The 20,539-nt window shown below is 42.8% G+C and overlaps 1 protein-coding gene across 2 annotated transcripts in view; it reads right to left on the minus strand.

The window, feature by feature from the left end:
- Positions 1–11,673, minus strand: part of MYO7B (myosin VIIB) — a 258,153-nt gene extending 246,480 nt beyond the window's left edge. Inside the window, exon 1 of one of the 2 annotated variants that reach the window (XM_069727694.1) lies at positions 11,617–11,673. The gene's annotated coding sequence lies outside the window, so the exon portion shown is untranslated. Of the gene's footprint in view, positions 1–2,194; positions 2,279–11,616 lie in introns of those variants that run through there. The other variant, XM_069727693.1, reaches the window with a different exon arrangement.
- Positions 11,674–20,539: the final 8,866 nt, after the last annotated feature.

A 20,539-nucleotide genomic window follows, 5' to 3' on the forward strand; every position in this document is an offset into this window, starting at 1 on the left:
CAAGAGCATAAGGCTGTAAGGCTACATTTCAACAGCCTGATTGTGGCTGTTAAGAAGCCACTGATCAGCTACATGGACACTGAGAGGCTGTCATGCAATACAGACCAATGGTGCTGGGACAACTGAAGATGTTACTCAATATGTCTAAGTCTACTAAGACCGATAAGACATTACCCCCAGGACACCTCATTCTTTTAAAAGCCACAAGTAAAGAGACTTGCACTGATATCCACTGTGTATGACAATGATTGCACATAGTACATGTTACCCTGGCCAATAATGCTGTGATATGGTACCAAAATATTGTAATATGTGGCACTAGCTCTCTCCAGCAGCTTTGCAATAGGTCTTGATATTTTTTTCGGTTTCTTTTTATATTTTTTATGCAGACATATATGTCTCCATGTTATCCGACAAAATATATATTTTATGCAGCCTGATCTGATCCTGCTCGCATACTGCCTTGTATGTTTCCACTATGTCTTGCTAATTTACTGAATGTGTACAGGTGATGCAAATACAACTGAAGCTCTTTCAGACGCGAATACCACTGAAGCTTTGACCACCACTACTTCTGGGGTCCTGTCAATGTGCAGCAATATGAAGAGGTCAACTGATCAGGTTGCTGACTTCACTGCTGTGACACAGAGGACTGGATGGCAGGAAGGCTGGTTTCAAGCAATATTGGAAAGTAAAACGATTACTCTGTTGCTGAAAATCGACAAATAGCACAATGCTTTTGACAAGGTATGAAAACATTGGATATTTCAGGAAAACTTGAGCGTGATCATCGTACTATGAATTGTTTGTGGATTTTACAGAGCACATTCAGATTCGTGACGATAAAGGTAAAATGAGAAATGTTTCTGCCAGACAAATTCATAGCATTAAGAGAGCAGCTTCTAAAATATCATTACAAAGCAGCAAACAGGTATTTGAATCTGCTGGTGAAAATGGAGTCCCGTGAACCTCAAGGTGTAGGATCCTCCAGAGGCTGCGATTGTGCATAAACCTACTATTCAGCTGGAGCGCCCCCAGAAACAAGGCCACGAGTTCTCGGTACCAGGCCTCTCTGGTTCGGTGCTGAGGCTGTCACGGTGGCTAGACCCGGTCCGCGACCCTGCTAAGGGGCGTCCAATAAAGGTGGTGCAGTCTGTCAGGGGTTCGTGACGCCACTTGTGGTGTTCGGTCAGGGTGACCGACGCTGCTGTGGGGTCCGCTGGGGTGATGGAATGGCAGCTGGATGGTATACCTTCCCACAGGTGAAGTATGTCCCCAGGGCTTCCCAGTAAGGTGGATGGTAATGGTGTAGGGTGCAGTCAATAACGAGGACACAGGGTTGCAGTCTCTTTACCTCTTTACTGAAGACTTCGGGATCCTCAATCCAGAGCACGCTTAACAGGGCTATCTGAGACCGGCTGGTCCGATGGGCACATCCAGAGTTTCCTTTGCAGATAGAAATCGTTGCCTACCACTAGCGCCTGTGTGTTGTAGTCCTACCCTGCTGAGCATTCGGAATAGTCCTCACAACTGCTGTTCTCGTTCGTTCGTTCTCTACAGCTCTCTCTCTCTTTGGTTCCAGATGTTTCTAGTTTCAACGTCTCCCAGGTATGTTATGGCTAGGACGCACCCGTATGACGGGAAGGCCTGGAGGTCTTCCGGGACCCTAGAGACGCCCCTCTCCCACTGTTGCCCCCTATGTCTTCGTAGGTGTAGTAAGGTAGACAGCCAACCTATGATTAACTGTCCTGCAGAGTTCGAAGTAAGGACCAGAGTCGGTTACTCCCGCGGTGTTCCGGCCATCGGCTACGCGCCTCAGTAGGATGTTGCCTCGGTCTCACGGCATGACTCCTACTGGTACTCCTTTGTGCCTGATCTCGTTTACACTGTTCCACAATATCCTTCCCTTTGTGTCTCTCTTGGATACCGCCGCGGGGTGTGCAGGCGCGGTTCCGTTACGTTCTGCTCTGTTCGCTAGGCACCTGCCAGGTTCCCATGCCTGACAGGGACCCCCCTGTGTCTTCTCCCTGCAACACCCCCTGCCACGGAATGTTGCCTGAATCCAACCCAGGCAGCTTCTGACTAACTTCCTCCCCGACCCCTAGTTTTACCAGTGTGAGGAGTGGCCCAATAAATAAAGCCTTTTTCTCCCCCTAGTGGCCGGAGTGTGAAGTGTAATGTGTTCTGGTGATACCTGGTCAGGAGAACTCCTTAGTGCCATCAGACGTACCATCACTCCCCTTAGTGGCAGAGCGTCATACTGCAACGACCAGGTCTCTGGGGCGCTGCACTCCCCCCGGGTTAAATCCAGTACTCCTGGACTGGGAAGAAGAACAACAATACATTGCAGCAAAAGACATACAAAATTTTGAAATGCTTAAAACAGGTAATTAGAATAATGCTTCCCTTTATGGGAGGTGAGAACACTTGAACGTTACAAACAAAAACAAGGTTAAATATTTTTAAATAACATTCTGACTATAAATAACTCTCAGTACCCAGCCGGGTATTCTACCAAGTGCAAACTCTGAACAATAATTTAACTTTTCCTTTAAGGGCGTATTAAGCTGAACCCACTAAAGGCCTACTATAAAATACTATACAGTCATGGTCAAAAGTATTGACACCCCTGCAATTCTGTCAGATAATACTCAGTTTCTTCCTGAAAATGATTGCAATCACAAATTCTTTGGTATTATTATCTTCATTTAATTTGTCTTAAATGAGAAAACACAAAAGAGAATGAAGCAAAAAGCAAAACATTGATCATTTCACACAAAACTCCAAAAATGGGCCAGACAAAAGTATTGGCACCCTCAGCCTAATACTTGGTTGCACAACCTTTAGCCAAAATAACTGCGACCAACCGCTTCCGGTAACCATCAATGAGTTTCTTACAATGCTCTGCTGGAATTTTAGATCATTCTTCTTTGGCAAACTGCTCCAGGTCCCTGATATTTGAAGGGTGCCTTCTCCAAACTGCCATTTTTAGATCTCTCCACAGGTGTTCTATAGGATTCAGGTCTGGACTCATTGCTGGCCACCTTAGAAGTCTCCAGTGCTTTATCTCAAACCATTTTCTAGTGCTTTTTGAAGTGTGTTTTGGGTCATTGTCCTGCTGGAAGACCCATGACCTCTGAGGGAGACCCAGCTTTCTCACACTGGGCCCTACATTATGCTGCAAAATTTGTTGGTAGTCTTCAGACTTCATAATGCCATGCACACAGTCAAGCAGTCCAGTGCCAGAGGCAGCAAAGCAACCCCAAAACATCAGGGAGCCTCCGCCATGTTTGACTGTAGGGACCGTGTAATTTTCTTTGAATGCCTCTTTTTTTCTCCTGTAAACTCTGTTGATGCCTTTGCCCAAAAAGCTCTACTTTTGTCTCATCTGACCAGAGAACATTTTTCCAAAACGTTTTAGGCTTTTTCAGGTAAGTTTTGGCAAATTCCTGCCTGGCTTTTTTATGTCTTGGGGTAAGAAGTGGGGTCTTCCTGGGTCTCCTACCATTCAGTCCCTTTTCATTCAGACGCCGACGGATAGTACGGGTTGACACTGTTGTACCCTCGGACTGCAGGGCAGCTTGAACTTGTTTGGATGTTAGTCGAGGTTCTTTATCCAACATCCGCACAATCTTGCGTTGAAATCTCTTGTCAATTTTTCTTTTCCGTCCACATCTAGGGAGGTTAGCCACAGTGCCATGGGCTTTAAATTTCTTGATGACACTGCGCACGGTAGACACAGGAACATTCAGGTCTTTGGAGATGGACTTGTAGCCTTGAGATTGCTCATGCTTCCTCACAATTTGGTTTCTCAAGTCCTCAGACAGTTCTTTGGTCTTTTTTCTTTTCTCCATGCTCAATGTGGTACACACAGGGACACAGGGCAGAGGTTGAGTCAACTTTAATCTATGTCAACTGGCTGCAAGAGTGATTTAGTTATTGCCAACACCTGTTAGGTGCCACAGGTAAGTTACAGGTGCTGTTATTTACACAAATTAGAGAAGCAACACATGATTTTTCGAACAGTGCCAATACTTTTGTCCACCCCCTTTTTTATGTTTGGTGTGGAATTATATCCAATTTCGCTTTGGGACAATTCTTTTTGTGTTTTTTCATTTAAGGCAAATTAAATGATGATAATAATACCAAATAATTTGCGTTTGCAATCATTTTCAGGAAGAAAATGAGTATTATCTGACAGAATTGCAGGGGTGTCAATACTTTTGACCATGACTGTATAAATAACTCAACTTTTCTTTCCGTTCTAGCTTCACCAATGCAGGACCGCCTAGCTCCTTGGCTGGGCCTACTGTCATTGTACCGACCATCATTCTACGGTTCTCAGGAGGACTCTCTCTCTACCCCCTACGGGTTCACTTCAAGCTTTCCTGTCCTCAATCCTTATTAACATTATCAAACTTTACTAACTTTCAACATTATTAACGTTTCGATCTTTTCCAAAGCAACATGTCAACATTCCCTTTAAGAGGGAACCAAGTCTCTAGGAAGTAGTGCAGATTCTCTCTGTCTGCAAGTCCACTGAAAGCAAGACCTTCTGCGTCATGTCCAGAAGCATTATCTTCGCAAAGTCTTCTTTCGCTTGTAAAACCAGTAGGGAGCACCTTTAAGAAGGTGCAAACTATATACAAAACAGTTTAGAATCATTCACTGTTCATGATCCGGCAGTCTTTTAAACAATGATGAACTTGTGCAAAAATAGAAAAAGAACTATAAACAATAGGGATCCCGGGTAAACAAAGGGACCCCTTTTAGGAATAACCCTGGACGGGTTTTAAGTAGAAAGGGGTAAGGAAAGCAAAGAGTTAACTATGTACAATTGCGGGCTTTCAAGGTTTACTCTCGCGACGGTAGATTGTAAGGCATCCGTTGGTAGCGAGCACTTCCCGGCCTGGAAAGATCTGTGTTCGACCTCTCATCCGATGCGGTGTCAATGTCACTAATCAGTTTTTCAGGTATCATCTGGGTTCGAATGTCAATTTTGGTAGTAGGTTCAGTAGCGGCAATAATGCCCACTGTGGTAGTAGTATTAGAATTTGTCATTTCAGAGTTAGTCTTAGGTGGTGGTTAGCAGGTGGTGCTGCTACGGAGCTTATCAGTAGGTCTTCTGTCACTGGTGCAGGGTCGTTCTTCATACCTGCTTCAGATGCGGTCCCTCCGGTGCCGGCCTGCTCCGTCTCCGCTGGGATCTGGAACGCTGACTGCGGGGCCTTGCGCTGTGGTGTTGTCATCTCTGTTTGCAGTATCTCGCTTTCTGGCAGGGCCTTGCTTTCTGGCTTCGAAGCGCTGGAACTTCTTTCTCGCTCCGGACCACACGAGGCTGCCGACAGACGTCTGGTGAGGATCCTAATGACGGTCTCCTTCCACCCGGCCTTAGTGCTCAGCTGCGTCCGCCGGAGTTGATCGCTGAGCTCGTCCACTCCAGCCTGCAGGAAGTCGGGGCCAACAGGTGACGCCTGGCCGCGGTATCTCTCTGGGTAGCTGGGGGAGTCCTCTGCTCCGACCCCACGCTCCGATCCCGGTCGGCTGGCCATGGCGTCTCCCACAGGCCTTACTTCTTCTCCCTCCTTGTCCTTTTCCCGCTCTCTCCTTCGTGGGCGGTTTCGTTTTCTTTGTCTCCGCCCTCCACTGAGGATCAGGAGGCAGATCTCGGCTGCTGACGGACACGTCCTCAAAGTACAGAAATATTTAGACTGGGCGGCCATTACTCTTCGCGCTCTTCAGCTTGCTCACGCCCACTTCCACGCCCTTCTTCTTCTCCTGCGCTCCTCGTGGCGCGGCAATGGCAGCGGTTTTGGCGGGAATCTTGCGGCAAATAGCAATACACAGTCTTTACAACAGATCACAGTTCATGCACAATTCAATCACAGTTCCAAGGCACACATGACCTGCTTCTCAGGCTTAAGTACGATCCTGTTCGTGACGCCAAATTGGAGCGCCCCTAGACACAGGGCCACGAGTTCTCGGTACCGGGCCTCTCTGGTTTGGTTCTGAGGCTGTCACGGTGGCTAGACCCGGTCCGCGGGTCACGGATATTCATTGGTCGCGGCCTCTGTCTGTCAAGGAAATCCAAGTCGCTGATTGGTCGCGTCAAAACAGCCACGACCAATCAGTGATGGGCACAGTCCGGAAGAAAATGGCCGCTCCTTACTCCCAGCAGTCACTGCCCGGCGCCCGCATACTCCCCTCCAGCCACCGCTAACACAGGGTTAATGCCGGTGGTAACGGACCGCGTTATGCTGCGGGTAACGCACTCCGTTACCACCGCTATTAACCCTGTGTGTCCCAAACTTTTTACTATTGATGCTGCCTATGCGGCATCAATAGTAAAAAATCTAATGTTAAAAATAATGAAAAAACAAAAAACCTGCTATACTCACCCTCCATTGTCCGCAGAGCCGGCCGCCATCTTCCATTCCCGGCGATGCATTGTGAAATTACCCAGAAGACTTAGCGGCCTCGCGAGACCGCTAAGTCATCTGGGTAATTTCGCAATGCATCCTGGGAACGGAAGATGGCGGCAGCCGCGCGCTACAAGGGGCCCTCGGATCCGAAGGTGAATATGATTATTTTTTTAACCTGTGACATACGTAACTGGGCAATATTCTACGTGACTGGGCAATATACTACGTGGCTCTGTGCTGTATACTAAGTTGCCGTGCAATATACTACGTGGCTGGGCAGTATACTACGTGGCTGGCCAATATGCTACATCACTGGGCAATATACTACGTGGCTGGGCAATATACTACGTGACTGGGCAATATACTACGTGACTGTGCTGTATACTACGTTGCTGTGCAATGTACTACGTGGCTGGGCAATATACTACGTGGCTCTGTGCTGTATACTAGGTTGCTGTGCAATATACTACGTGGCTGGGCAGTATACTACGTGGCTGGCCAATATGCTACATCACTGGGCAATATACTACGTGACTGGGCAACATACTACGTTGCTGTGCAATATACTACGTGGCTGGGCAATATACTACGTGGCTGCCAATATGCTACATCACTGGGCAATATACTTCGTGACTGGGCAATATACTACGTGACTGGGCAACATACTACGTGGCTGGGCAATATACTACGTGACTGGGCAATATACTACGTGGCTGGCCAATATACTACGTCACTGGGCAATATACTACGTGGCTGGGCAATATACTACGTCACTGGGCAATATACTAGGTCACTGGGCAATATACTACGTGACTGGGCAATATACTACGTCGCTGGGCAATATACTACGTCGCTGGGCAATATACTACGTGGTTGGGAAATATACTACGTGGCTGGGCAATATACTACGTGGATATGCATATTCTAGAATACCGTTAGAATCGGGCCACCATCTAGTTATGTTATATGTCTGCAAGCTTATGGAATAAACAAACATCTTGGAAAATTCACAGTTCATATGAAGTTTGCAAACTCACTTTAATAGACAGAATATGACAGAATAAATAGGTAAAAGGGGTTTCCTGAGCCAAAGCAAATTTTTGGGAAGCACTGTAGCAAGTAAAATCCTAACAGTGTGTAATATACTCACTGTCAGAATTTTGTCAGGGATAATCTGTATTCACTGTAGACAGATTTTACTAGTGAATTGAGAATTTTGAGAATGAATGATCAGTTCAAGAGAAAAAAGAAGTAGATTTCTACAATCAGAAATATTACAAAGTTTAATAATTTCATGCATAATATTGATTTTATGAAAAAATTTAATAAAATAAAATAATATGATCACTCTTTAACTGTCCCAGCTATCAGATGGTCTGACTTCTAGTACCCCTATCAAGCAGCTGCTGCCACTGGGGAAATGTACTGCACTGTACCGTATGTATGCTTTATACAGTATATGGACAGAACTGACTTCCTGACATAATCCTATTAAGAATACTAAAATACACAATGCAATATTTTATATTCTGAGTGGAGGAAATAATGTATATAATTTATGGTCCAGTAGTATAGTACGTGCAATGACAGGTTTAAAGAAACAATTATTTGAATAAAAGACTGTTTAATAGTATAGTTCACATTGCTAACAAAATAAGCAATCTATGGATGTGGAAAGCTAGAAGGCTGCTATCTGGAATATATGACCCTCAGTTATAACGGTTTCAGATTACAGAGTATCTCTTAAAATATTTTGGCAGGCTAATTAGATGTCAGCTAGAGAACTGGGCTGAATCAAATATTTTTAAGATTGGAACTGCTTACTTGTGAGTAGGGTTGACTTTTACTTTTTTAGGTTCGAGTCGGGTTTCGCGAAACCCGACTATTTCAAAAGTCGAGTCGAGTGAAATTGGCCGATTATCGTGAAAAGTCGGGTATCGACCGAAACATGAAACCCAATGCAAAGTCAATGGGAAATATCTCTCTCTCTCTCTCTCTCTCTCTCCGTCCCTGACAGAAAAGCTGGTGTAACACATTGCAAATCGCTACAGCGCACAAGCGAGAAGATGGCGATAGGCGTTCACGCCCTTAAGACCTATGTCATCACTCTGCCCACGCTCCTTCATTGGCTGAAAAAATGGCGCCAAACGCGTCATACGAAACGTGACTTTGGTGCGAAGATCGCCGACCGCATGGCCGATCCCACACTAGGATCGGGTCGGGTTTCATGAAATCCGACTTTGCCAAAAGTCGGCGACTTTTGAATTTGTTCGATCCGTTTCGCTCAAGCCTACTTGTGAGCAGATATTCTGAATATAATCTATAGAAATGTAAATGGGTTACTATGAGCCGGGAGTAAATATATTATTCAAAAATTATTTGTACAAAAAAATCCATCAGAATAAGCATGTAGGTGACAAATGCTCATTAAAAGTAACTATAGGCATAAGCTACAGTTGTGCTCAAAAGTTTACATACCCCATCAGAATCTTTGCTTTATAGGCCTTTTTTAGAGAATATGAATAATAACATCAAAACTTTTTCTCCACTCATGGTTAGTGGTTGGGTGAAGCCATTTATTGTCAAACTACTGTGTTTTCACTTTTAAAATCATAATGACAACCCAAAACATCCAAAAGACCCTGATCAAAAGTTCACATACCCTGGTGATTTTGGCCTGATAACATGCACAGAAGTTGATACGAATGGGTTGAATGGCTACTAAAGGTAACATCCTCACCTGTGACATGTTTGCTTGTAATCAGTGTGTGTGCATAAAAGCTGAGTGAGTTTCTGGGATCCAGACAGACTCATGCATCTTTCATCCAGCTATTGACGTTTCTGGATTGTGAGTCATGGAGAAAACAAAGAATTGTCAACGAATCTACAGGAAAAGGTAGTTGAACTGTATAAAACAGGAAAGGGAATCAAAAGATATCCAAGGAATTGATAATGCCAGTCAGCAGCGTTCAAGCTGTGATTAACAATTGGAAAATCTGGGGCTCTGTAAAAACAAAACCACGGTCAGGTAGACCAACAAAAATGTCATCCACAACTGCCATGAAACTTGTTCGGGATGCAAAGAAAAACCCACAAATAACATCAGCTGAAATACAGGACTCTCTGAAAAATCCAATACATCTAAGAGTTTTTCAAATTGGTTATCTACAAAAGGTTTTTCAAGTGTGGGTCATATCCTTGCAAAACCTGTTCTTATACAAAAAAAACTGCAGCTTTTTCGTGTGTTAAAAAACAAAAAAAAATTTATAAAAAGTTTTTTAAACTGCAATTCAGATTATGTGGTTTACATAATTGAGTGTATAGATTGTGAACTGCTTTATGTTGGTTCTACCATAAGAAAACTCAAGGACAGATTCCGTGAACATTTGTATGACATTGTACAACCCACCATTCGACATGTGTCTAACGCTTCCAAACATTTTATAAAAGTTCATAATAGACAAATCTCATCTTTGAGAGTTTTTGCAATAGAACAAATTTACAAAAACATACGAGGTGGGGATAGAGAGAGGAAACTGCGTGACAGAGAAGCCTTTTGGATCCTTTGTCTTAATACCAGGGCACCTTTGGGATTGAATCTCAGAAAAGAAATGATGTTATATTATTAATTATAGTTATATTGTTATTTCTCTCCTTCTTGTGTAGATTTATTCTATCTGTGTTTGTATTGTTTGTTTTTTTCACATTTTTTGTTTATTTGATTAGTTGCTTTTTTTAGTAATTTTCACATGTGGTCTGCTAATTATCTTCCATCTGTTGGGCACAGCTTTAAAGAAGGCGTGGATTTTCCACTTTTGTACTGAAGGCTAAGAACACATCAGTTGTTCGAAACGTGTTCAGTCGTCCATGGCTGCTCCCTAACTATTTTGCTGGTCATTTGTAAGCCCTTGTTCCAATTTTTAAATGTTTGAATAAAGTACTTTTTGATATTTTACATCCTGGAGCTGGATTCCTACATTTTTCTTCTCAAATTTTCCACGTCCTGGCAGAGATGTCATTTCCGTGCTCGGATGATACCACCACAGCGATTTAACTTCTAATGGGTGAGCTGAATTAACTCTTTTCGTATTTAAACATAGTGTTTGACAAGTGTGACCAACTTATTATCATTGATGCGGCCTATGCAGCATCAATAGTAAAAAGATATAAAGTTAAAAATAATAAAAAAAATAAAAAAATCTTGATATTCTCACCTTCTGGCGTCCCTCCCATTACTGGGAAAGGGAGCATCGCAAGCATCGGGAACACTGCAGGGGACGCCAGAAGGTGAGAATATGAAGATTTTTTATTTTTTTAATTATTTTTAACATTATATCTTTTTACTATTGATGCTACATAGGCAGCATCAACAGTAAAAAGAGAGATCGAGAGAGAATTTCCCTGACTGGAAATTTTTCCACGCATGCTCAGTTTCAAAAGACGGAACCCATCGCTGGATTCCTGCTTTTGACACACAGCGACGGATCCTGCGTCCATAGGCTTCCATTATAGCCAATGACGGACGGTGCAGGGTCCCTCGCTGTGCGATATTCTGAAGTGCAGAAAAAACATTCTTCTGTGCGTTGTCTCCGCCCGACGGGCAGCGATTTTACGACGGATCCAGTGCACGATAGATGAAACAGAAGGCCATCCGTCACAATCTGTCGCTAATACAAGTCTATGGCTGGATCCGTTTTTTCACAAAACGACGCAATGTGACAGAATAACAACGACGGAAGTGTGAAAGAGGCCTTAGCTGTGTACACGCTATCTTTTATACATAATCTACACAAAGGTAACATTCAGTAAAATTTTATTTTTGACTGTGGTTACCCTCATTAATGCGCTGGTCAACCCAATTGATCAATAACATGTGGCCTGCAAGGGTGTAGCACCCCCATAGATGAAGTTCACAGATCCAGCCAGGAACCCCACCTTCATGTAGCATGCCGGGGCGTAAGAGACGAGTACCTTGCCCACAGCGACTGCTCCGCGCTACGTCAGAAGGGCATCATCTATATCAATGTAAAGTCTATGTAAAGCTTACTGGAAAGACAAAGCGATTCGATAACACATCTTTAACCAGAAAGCACATGTATACATTATTTACTTTAAACAAATACATTGCTGATTACTAGTCTTAGATCCTTAATTCCTATCATTCAGGTGGGAATAGTATATAAAGATTACATACTGTGTGTGTTGCTCAGTCGAGATTCCCAGGAAAAAGACGTTTTTCTCACTGCTCTCCAGTCTCATTTATGAGCGGACTTTGATCTTCTTGCTGTCAAGTTAATCCCTGTCCCTTACCTCATTTACATAACCATAAATATTATCTAGTAACCTTTTAATTTCCAGCTGCCAGAAAGTTTCATGCAGGTAAACAACTCTTGGTTAATGTTGGATAAGGTCATAGTTTTATGCATTTACAAACATAATTTATTAATAATAATTGTTTGGCTGGTTACTAAACTACAGAATAACTGTAAAAAGTATCAAAAATACACCAGAAACTCCATAACAAATGTGCCATGATTTATCACTATTCAAATTTTTATCCCCTAGAGAACCTGCTGCATAATATACAATTTGATTTTCTAGATCCTGTCATTGTGCCAATATGATGAGGAGCGGGTCCACGGCTGCAATATACAGATCAGTACCTGCTCAACTGCTTGTGATCAGGATTATTTTTATTGCAGATTATAAGCAAAAAAAATGGCATCTAAGGATTTTGACAGAAAAAAAGGGGCTTCGTTTGCAAGCCCATAGACCTTATCCTTGCCTTACTAAATGGGCTACCACGGTAGCTGGGACCTCATAAAATGCTAATTTTAATATCAGGAAAAACAGGTTTTAAAATTAACTATACAATCATTTTGGTATTGATTTCATTCCCTTCCCACCATGCCCAATTTTAGTTTTTATGTCACTCATATACTATGAATGACCTGACAGCATAGTTCTTCAAATCAATTTAACATGCAGGTGTAGCAACAGAATAACAGCAATTTCAGTGCACACATATACAGTAATGGCCTTCCAGAAAATGAAGTATTTCTCCCAGAAAATTATTGCAATTACACTTGTTTTCTTATACACATGTTTAAAGGGAACCTGTCACCCCCAAAATCGAATATGAGTTAAGCCCACCAGCATCAGGGGCTTATCTACAGCATTCTGGAATCCCGGTGGCGGTCCCTCTGCGGTCCGGTCTGATGGGAGTTGCGGTCCGGGGCCTCCCATCTTCTTACGATGATGTCCTCTTCTTGTCTTCACGCTGCGGCTCTGGCACAGGCGTACTTTGTCTGCCCTGTTGAGGGCAGAGCAAAGTACTGCAGTGCGCAGGCGCCGAGTCTCTCTGACCTTTCCCAGTGCCTACGAACTGCAGTACTCTGCTCTGCCCTCAACAGGGCAGACAAAGTACGCCTGCGCCGCAGCGTGAAGACAAGAAGAGGACGTCATCCTATGAAGATGGGACGCCCGAACCGGACCGCGACTCCCACCGCAGTGGGACTGCCCCTGGGTGATTATAATCTAACCTCTTTTTCTTATCTTTCAGGATACATCGGGGGCTTATCTACAGAATTACAAAATGCTGTAGATAAGCCCCTGAGGCCGGTGGGCTTAGTTCATCGTCGATTTTGGGGGTGACAGGTTCCCTTTAATTTCCTTTGTGTGTACTGGAATAACACAAAAAAAAACAGAGAAAAAAGGCAAATTGGACATAATTTCACACAACACACCCAAAATGGGAAGGACAAAATTGTTAGCACAATTCAAAATTGTGGGTAAACAACTTTGTTTCAAGCATGTGATGCTTGTTCAAACTCACCTGTCACAAGCAACAGGTGTGGGCAATATGAAAATCTCACCTGAAACCAGATAAAAAAGGGAGAAGTTGCCTCCATTTTTGCATTGTGTGTCTGTGTGCCACACTAAGCATGGAGAGCAGAAAGAGGACAAGAAAACTGTCTGAGAACTTTAGAACCAAAATTGTTGAACAGTATCAACAATCTCAAAATTATAAGTCCATCTATAGAGATCTTGATGTTCTTTTGGCCACAGAGAGCAACAAAATCAAGAAGTTTACAACACATTGCACTGTGGCTAATCTCCCTGAACGTGAACGGCAGAGAAAAATTGATAAGAGGTTGCAACGCAGGATAGTTCTTATTATGGATCAACAGCCTCAATCAAGTTCCAAAGAAATTCAAGCGATCCTGCAGGGTCAGGGTGCATCAGTATCAGTGCAAATTAGCCGTCAATATTTTAATGAAAAGAAACGTTATGGCAGGTGACCAGGGAGGGCCCCGCTGCTGACACAGGGACATCCAAAAAATCTAGACTGCAGTTTGTCAAAATGTAAATGTATATGAGCAAACCAAAATCCTGGGAAAGAGTCTTGTGGACAGATGAGACCAAGAAAGAACTTTTTGGTAAAGCATATCATTCTACTGTTTACCGAAAACAAAATGAGGCCTACAAGGAAAAGAATACAGGACCACAGTCAAATATGATGGAAGTTCAAATATGTTTTGGGGTTGTTTTGGTGCCTATTGGCACTTGGTGCTTTGACTGTGTACAAGACATCATGAAATATTAAATTACTAAAGGGTTTTGGGTTGCAATGTAGTGTCTAATGTCAGAAAGCTACGTCTGTGCCTTAGGTTATGGGTCTTCCAGCTGGACAATGGCCACAAACATACTTCAAGAAGCACACAGAAATGGATGGAAGCAAAGTGCTGGAGAGTTCTGAAATGGCCAGCAATGAGTCCAGATCTAATTCCATTGAACACCTGTGGAGAGATGTTAAAATTGCTGTTAGGAGAAGGCAACCTTCAAATATCAGGGACCTGGAGCTGTTTGGAAAAGAAGAATGGTCCGAAATTCTAGTTGAGAGGTGTAAGCAGCTTGGTGATGGTTATAAGAAGTGATTGATTGAAGTTACTTATTTCAAAAGGTGTGTAATCAAGTATTAAATTCAGGGTGCCAACAAATTTGCACTGCCCGTTTTGAGGGGTTTGTGTGAAATTATGCACAATTTGCCTTTTAGTCTCTGTTTTTTGTCCTGTTCCAATACACACAAAGGAAATAAACATGTGCATAACAAACCATGTGCAATTGCAATTTTTTGGGGGGAGAAAGACTTAATTTACTGGAATAATTTCAACTGTGCCACCACTTTCGGCCATCACTATATACAGCGGATGAAATAAGTATTGAGCACGTCACCAATTTTCTACATTTTTAGTATATATATTTCTAAAGGTGCTATGAACATGAAATACTCACCAGATGTCGGTAACAACGCATCCCATCCACTCAGGAAAATAAATCAAACCATAGATGTCCATAAATTAAGTTATGTGTAATAATGAGAAATGACACAGGGAAAAAGTATTGAATACCCTTACTGACATTTACTTAATAATTTGTACACAAACTTTTGTTGGTGATGGCAGCTTTAAGATATCTCCTGTATGGGGAAACTAGTAGCATATATCCTCCTTCTTCACCTCTCGCTTCCTAAAACTCAATGTAGACAAAACCAAACTCATCATCTTTCCCCCATCTCACGTATCCCCCCTACCTGACCTATCTATTATGGTAAATGGCATCACGCTCTCTCCCGCACCTGAATTCCGCTGCCTCGGGGTGACTCTCAACTCTGCCCTGTCCTTCAAACCGCACGTCCAAACTCTTGCCACCTCCTGTCGCCTCCAACTCAAAAAGATTTCTCCAAGATTTCTCCCGGATATCCCCCATCCTCTGGAATTCTGTTATGACCTGGTGGTAAGGACAATAATGGACCTGGTGGTTAAGAGCACACGGAATGACCTGATAGTTACCAATAATATAGGACGAGCTCTGAGACGTGGGAACTCTGCTGACCGCAATCCCTAATCCTATCACACACACTAGAAATAGCCGTGGATTGCTCCTAACGCTCCCTATGCAACTCGACACAGCCTAAGAAACTAGCTAGCCCTAGAGATAGAAAAATTAAGCCTACCTTGCCTCAGAGAAATTCCCCAAAGGAAAAGGCAGCCCCCCACATATAATGACTGTGAGTAAAGATGAAAATTACAAACACAGAGATGAAATAGATTTAGCAAAGTGAGGCCCGACTTACTGAACAGACAGAGGATAGGAAAGGTAACTTTGCGGTCAGCACAAAAAACTACAAAAGACCACACAGAGGGCGCAAAAAGACCCTCCGCACCGACTCACGGTGCGGAGGCGCTCCCTCTGCGTCCAGGAGCTTCCAGCAAGCAAGACAAAAATCAAAATAGCAAGCTGGACAGAAAAATAGCAAACCAGAGAAAAACAAGCAGGAACTTAGCTTCTGCTGGGAAGACAGGTCACAAGAACGATCCAGGAGAGAACAAGACCAATACTGGAACATAGACAGGTGGCATGGAGCAATGATCTAAGTGAAGTTAAATAGAGCAGCCAGCTAACAAATTAACCTCGTCACCTGTGGAAGGAAACTCAGAAGCCGCAGCTCCACTCACAACCACCAGAGGAAGCCCATGGACAGAACCAGCCGAAGTACCATTCATGACCACAGGAGGGAGCTTGACAACAGAATTCACAACAGAATTCCATGCCTCAACACGTCCGACTATCCACCACCCTCGGCTCCTTCAGACGGAACCTGAAAACCCATCTCTTCAAGAAAGCCTACAGCCTGCAATAACCATCGACAGAGCTGCCGCCTCGCCATCGCCAGAGCCGTCGCCTCGCCCCTACCTTCTGTCTCTTCCCCACTTTCCCATAGAATGCAAGTCCGCAAGGACAGGGTCCTCTCCCCTCTATACCAGTCTGTCACTGTATACCTGCTTACTGTAATCGATATCTCTAACCCTGTATGTAACCCCTTTCTCATGTACAGCACCATGGAATTAATGGTGCTATATAAATTAATAATAATAATAATAATAATAATAATAAAATAGCATGCATTGCTCAGGTGTGAATTTGGCCCATTCTTCCACACAAACGCTCTTCATATCCTGAAGTTTCTGTGGGCTCTTTCTATAAAATCTGAGCTTTAGTTCTATCCATAATTTTTTTTTGGACTCAGGTTAGGTGATTGGCTGGTCCATTCTAGCAATTCTATTCTTATTTTTCTGAAACCAATTGAGAATTTCCTTGGCTGTGTGTTTGGAATCACTGTCTTGCTGAAATGTCCAGCTTCATGTTCCTGGTAGATGGCAGCAGACTTTTATCAAAAATGTCTTGGTACATTTGTCTATTCCAGTGCCACATGTTGAAAAACAGCCCCACACCATTATATTCCCACCTCCATACTTCACTGTTGGTATGGTGTTTTGGGGACGATATGCAGTGCCTTTTGGCCTCCAAACATGGTGTGTAGCATGGCATCCAAAGACTTCAATTTTAGTCTCATCTGACCAGACTAAATTCTCACAGTATTTCACAGGTTTGTCTAAATGTTGTTGATCAAACTGTAAACGCGCTTGAGCATGCTTCTTGTTCAGCAAAGGGGTATTGCATGGTAAGGGTCCATACAGGCCATGGAGGTTCACTGCATTACTTAACGTTTTCTTTGAAATAATTGTACCAGCAGATTCCAGGTCTTTCTATAGCTCTCCCTAGGTGGTCCTTAGCGCTTGGATAATACGTATGATAATTCTTTTCATTCCGCTGTCTGAAATGTTGGGGGTGCACCTGGTCATGGCCGGTTTATGTTTAAATTATGTTCTTAAAGGTACCTTCACACATAACGATATTGTTAACGATATCGTTGCTATTTGTGACGTAGCAACGATATCGTTAATGAAATCGTTATGTGTGACAGCGACCAACGATCAGGCCCCTGCTGGGAGATCGTTGGTCGCTGAATAAAGTCCAGAACTTTATTTCGTCGCTGGACTCCCTGGAGACATCGCTGGATCGGCGTGTGTGACACCGATCCAGCGATGTCTTCACTGGTAACCAGGGTAAACATCGGGTAACTAAGCGCAGGGCCGCGCTTAGTAACCCGATGTTTACCCTGGTTACCATGCTAAAAGTAAAAAAAACAAACACTACATACTTACCTACAGCCGTCTGTCCTCCAGCGCTGTGCTCTGCACTCCTCCTGCACTGGCTGTGAGCCGGAAAGCAGAGCGGTGACGTCACCGCTCTGCTTTCCGGCTCACAGCCAGTACAGGAGGAGTGCAGAGAAGCAGAGCGCAGCGCTGGAGGACAGACAGCGGTAGGTAAGTATCTAGTGTTTGTTTTTTTTTACTTTTAGCATGGTAACCAGGGTAAACATCGGGTTACTAAGCGCGGCCCTGCGCTTAGTTACCCGATGTTTACCCTGGTTACCGGCATCGTTGGTCGCTGGAGAGCGGTCTGTGTGACAGCTCTCCAGCGACCAAACAGCGACGCTGCAGCGATCCGGATAGTTGTCGGTATCGCTGCAGCGTCGCTTAATGTGAAGGGGCCTTTACACTTCTGGAAAGCAGATCTCACTGGAACCTTCAGTAGTTTAGAAATTCTTCTGTAACCAATGTCTTCAGTATGTTTTTTAATAATAAGTTTATGAAGGTGTTGAGACAGCTCACTGGTTTTACCCATAATGAGATTTTTTTCGTGTGACACTTTTTTATAGGCCATCAGTTGAACCAGTTGATATTATTTTTCACTAAGTGACAGGATTGCTTTCTAATTCCTATTAGATTTCAGCTGGTGTCATGACTTTCCTTGGTTTTTGCAACTCTCTTTTTTCATGTGTCCAATACTTTTTCCCTGTGTCATTTCCCATTATTACACATAACTTAATTTATGGACATCTATGGTTTGATTTTTTTGCCTGTGTGGATTGGCTGGATTGTTACTGACATCTGGTCAATAGCACCTTTAGTAACATATTTACTAAAGAAAATTTCATGCTCTGTATGTATATAAATATATAAGTTATGCTGCATACGGATCAAATAATTTGGATTTTGATAGATTGGACTTTTATGGATAAGGCAAAACCAAATAAGTATTCTTTATGTATTTATTTTTTAAGTGAAAAGTAGGGTGATTCAGTATATATATATATATATATATATATATATATATATATATATATATATATATATATGATTATATACACATACATACATACATACACTTTTAGTCATCATTTAATCACCAACTTGCTTAACTGTTCAAAATAACAGTAATTTTGACCAGGGGTCCCCAAACCTTTACTTGCCACTGTATGCCTATAAGGCTTTTGAGTTTGGGTTGGAAGACCCACGCCATTGCATGAATAGGCAGCATACCCAAGTTTATTGTGGCTGTATTCTGAAAGCCCATACAATAGCAAGTCAAAGTTTGGGCAATCCTGGTCAAAATTACTGTTATTGTGAACAGTTAATCAAGTTGAAGATGAAATGGTGGCTAAAAGGCCTAAAGTTAAAGATCACACATTTCCTTTGTATTTTAGGCAAAAAAAATTGTCCTTTTTTATATTTTAACCCCTTTACTCCCAAGGGTGGTTTGCACGTTAATGACCGGGCCAATTTTTACAATTCTGACCATTGTCCCTTTATGAGGTTATAAGTCTGGAATGCTTCAACGCATCTTGGCGATTCTGACACTGTTTTCTCGTGACATATTGTACTTCATGAGAGTGGTAAAATTTCTTTGATATAACTTGCGTTTATTTGTGAAAAAAATGGAAATTTGGCAAAAATTTGGAAAATTTTGCAATTTTCCAACTTTGAATTTGTATGCCCTTAAATCACAGAGATATGTCATGTAAAATAATTAATAAGTAACATTTCCCACATGTCTACTTTACATCAGCACAATTTTGGAACCCAAAAATTTTTTTGCTAGGGAGTTATAAGGGTTAAAAGTTGACCAGCAATTTCTCATTTTTACAACACCAATATTTTTTAGGGACCACATCACATTTGAAGTAATTTTGAGGGGTCTATATGATAGAAAATAACCAAGTGTGACACCATTCTAAAAACTGCACCCCTCAAGGTGCTCAAAACCACATTCAAGAAGTTTATTAACCCTTCAGGTGTTTTACAGGAATTTTTGGAATGTTTTAAAAAAAATTAGCATTTAACTTTTTTTCACAAAAAATTTATTCATCTCCAAATTGTTTTATTTTCCCAAGGGTAAGAGAAGAAATTGGACCCCAAAAGTTGTTGTGCCATTTGTTCAGAGTACGCCGATACCCCACATGTGGGGGTAAATGTTGTGAATTCAGCTTTTGGGCTCCCTCCGGTGGTTGTAGAGGGTAATGCAGTTGTGCCTGGACTGCAGGAGTGGACAGGTGTATCTACTAATTGCAAAACTGACTGGGGTATATAGCTTTGCTGGATCCTTTAGTCAGTGCCAGTTGTCCATTGTTCTTGAAGGATTCACTTCCCTGCTGGTCTCTCCAGTTTGCTGTGTTTTTCTACAAAGATAAGTCCTGGCTTTGTTTTTGCTGTCCACCTGCAGTGGACCTTATAGTTCGGTGCATTTTCATGTTTTTGTTTTGTCCAGCTTGGTCTGTGAAGGATTTTTTGCAGCCTAGCTATTTCTCTGGAGATGCAGATATACCCCCCATGTCGTTAGTCAGATGTGGTGATCTGTATTTTCTGCGGTGGATATTTTCAAGTGTTTTTATACTGACCGCATAGTACTCTGTTCTATTCTTTCTTTTTAGCTAGTATGGCCTCCTATGCTAAAATCTGATTTCATATCTGCGTATGTTATTTCCCTCTCCTCTCACAGTCAATATTTGTGGGGGGCTATCTATCCTTTGGGGATTTTCTCTGAGGCAAGATAGATTTCCTGTTTCTGTCTTTAGGGGTAGTTAGTTCTTAGGCTGTGCCGAGGGGTCTAGGGAGTGTTAGGTACCCCCCACGGCTGCTTTTAGTTGTGCTGCTAGGTTCAGGGTTTGCGGTCAGTACAGGGACCACCTTCTCCAGAGTACGTCTCATGCTGCTCCAAGGCCACCAGATCATAACAGGTAAACCACTGTTTGGGCGCATGGCAGAGCTCGGAAGGGAAGGAGCGCCGTTTGACTTTTCAATGCAAAATTGACTGGAATTGAGATGGGACGCCATGTCACGTTTGGAGAGCCCTTGATGTGCCTAAACATT

The sequence above is a fragment of the Ranitomeya imitator genome, chromosome 5 (genome assembly GCF_032444005.1).
Source record: "Ranitomeya imitator isolate aRanImi1 chromosome 5, aRanImi1.pri, whole genome shotgun sequence".
Lineage (NCBI taxonomy): Eukaryota > Metazoa > Chordata > Amphibia > Anura > Dendrobatidae > Ranitomeya > Ranitomeya imitator.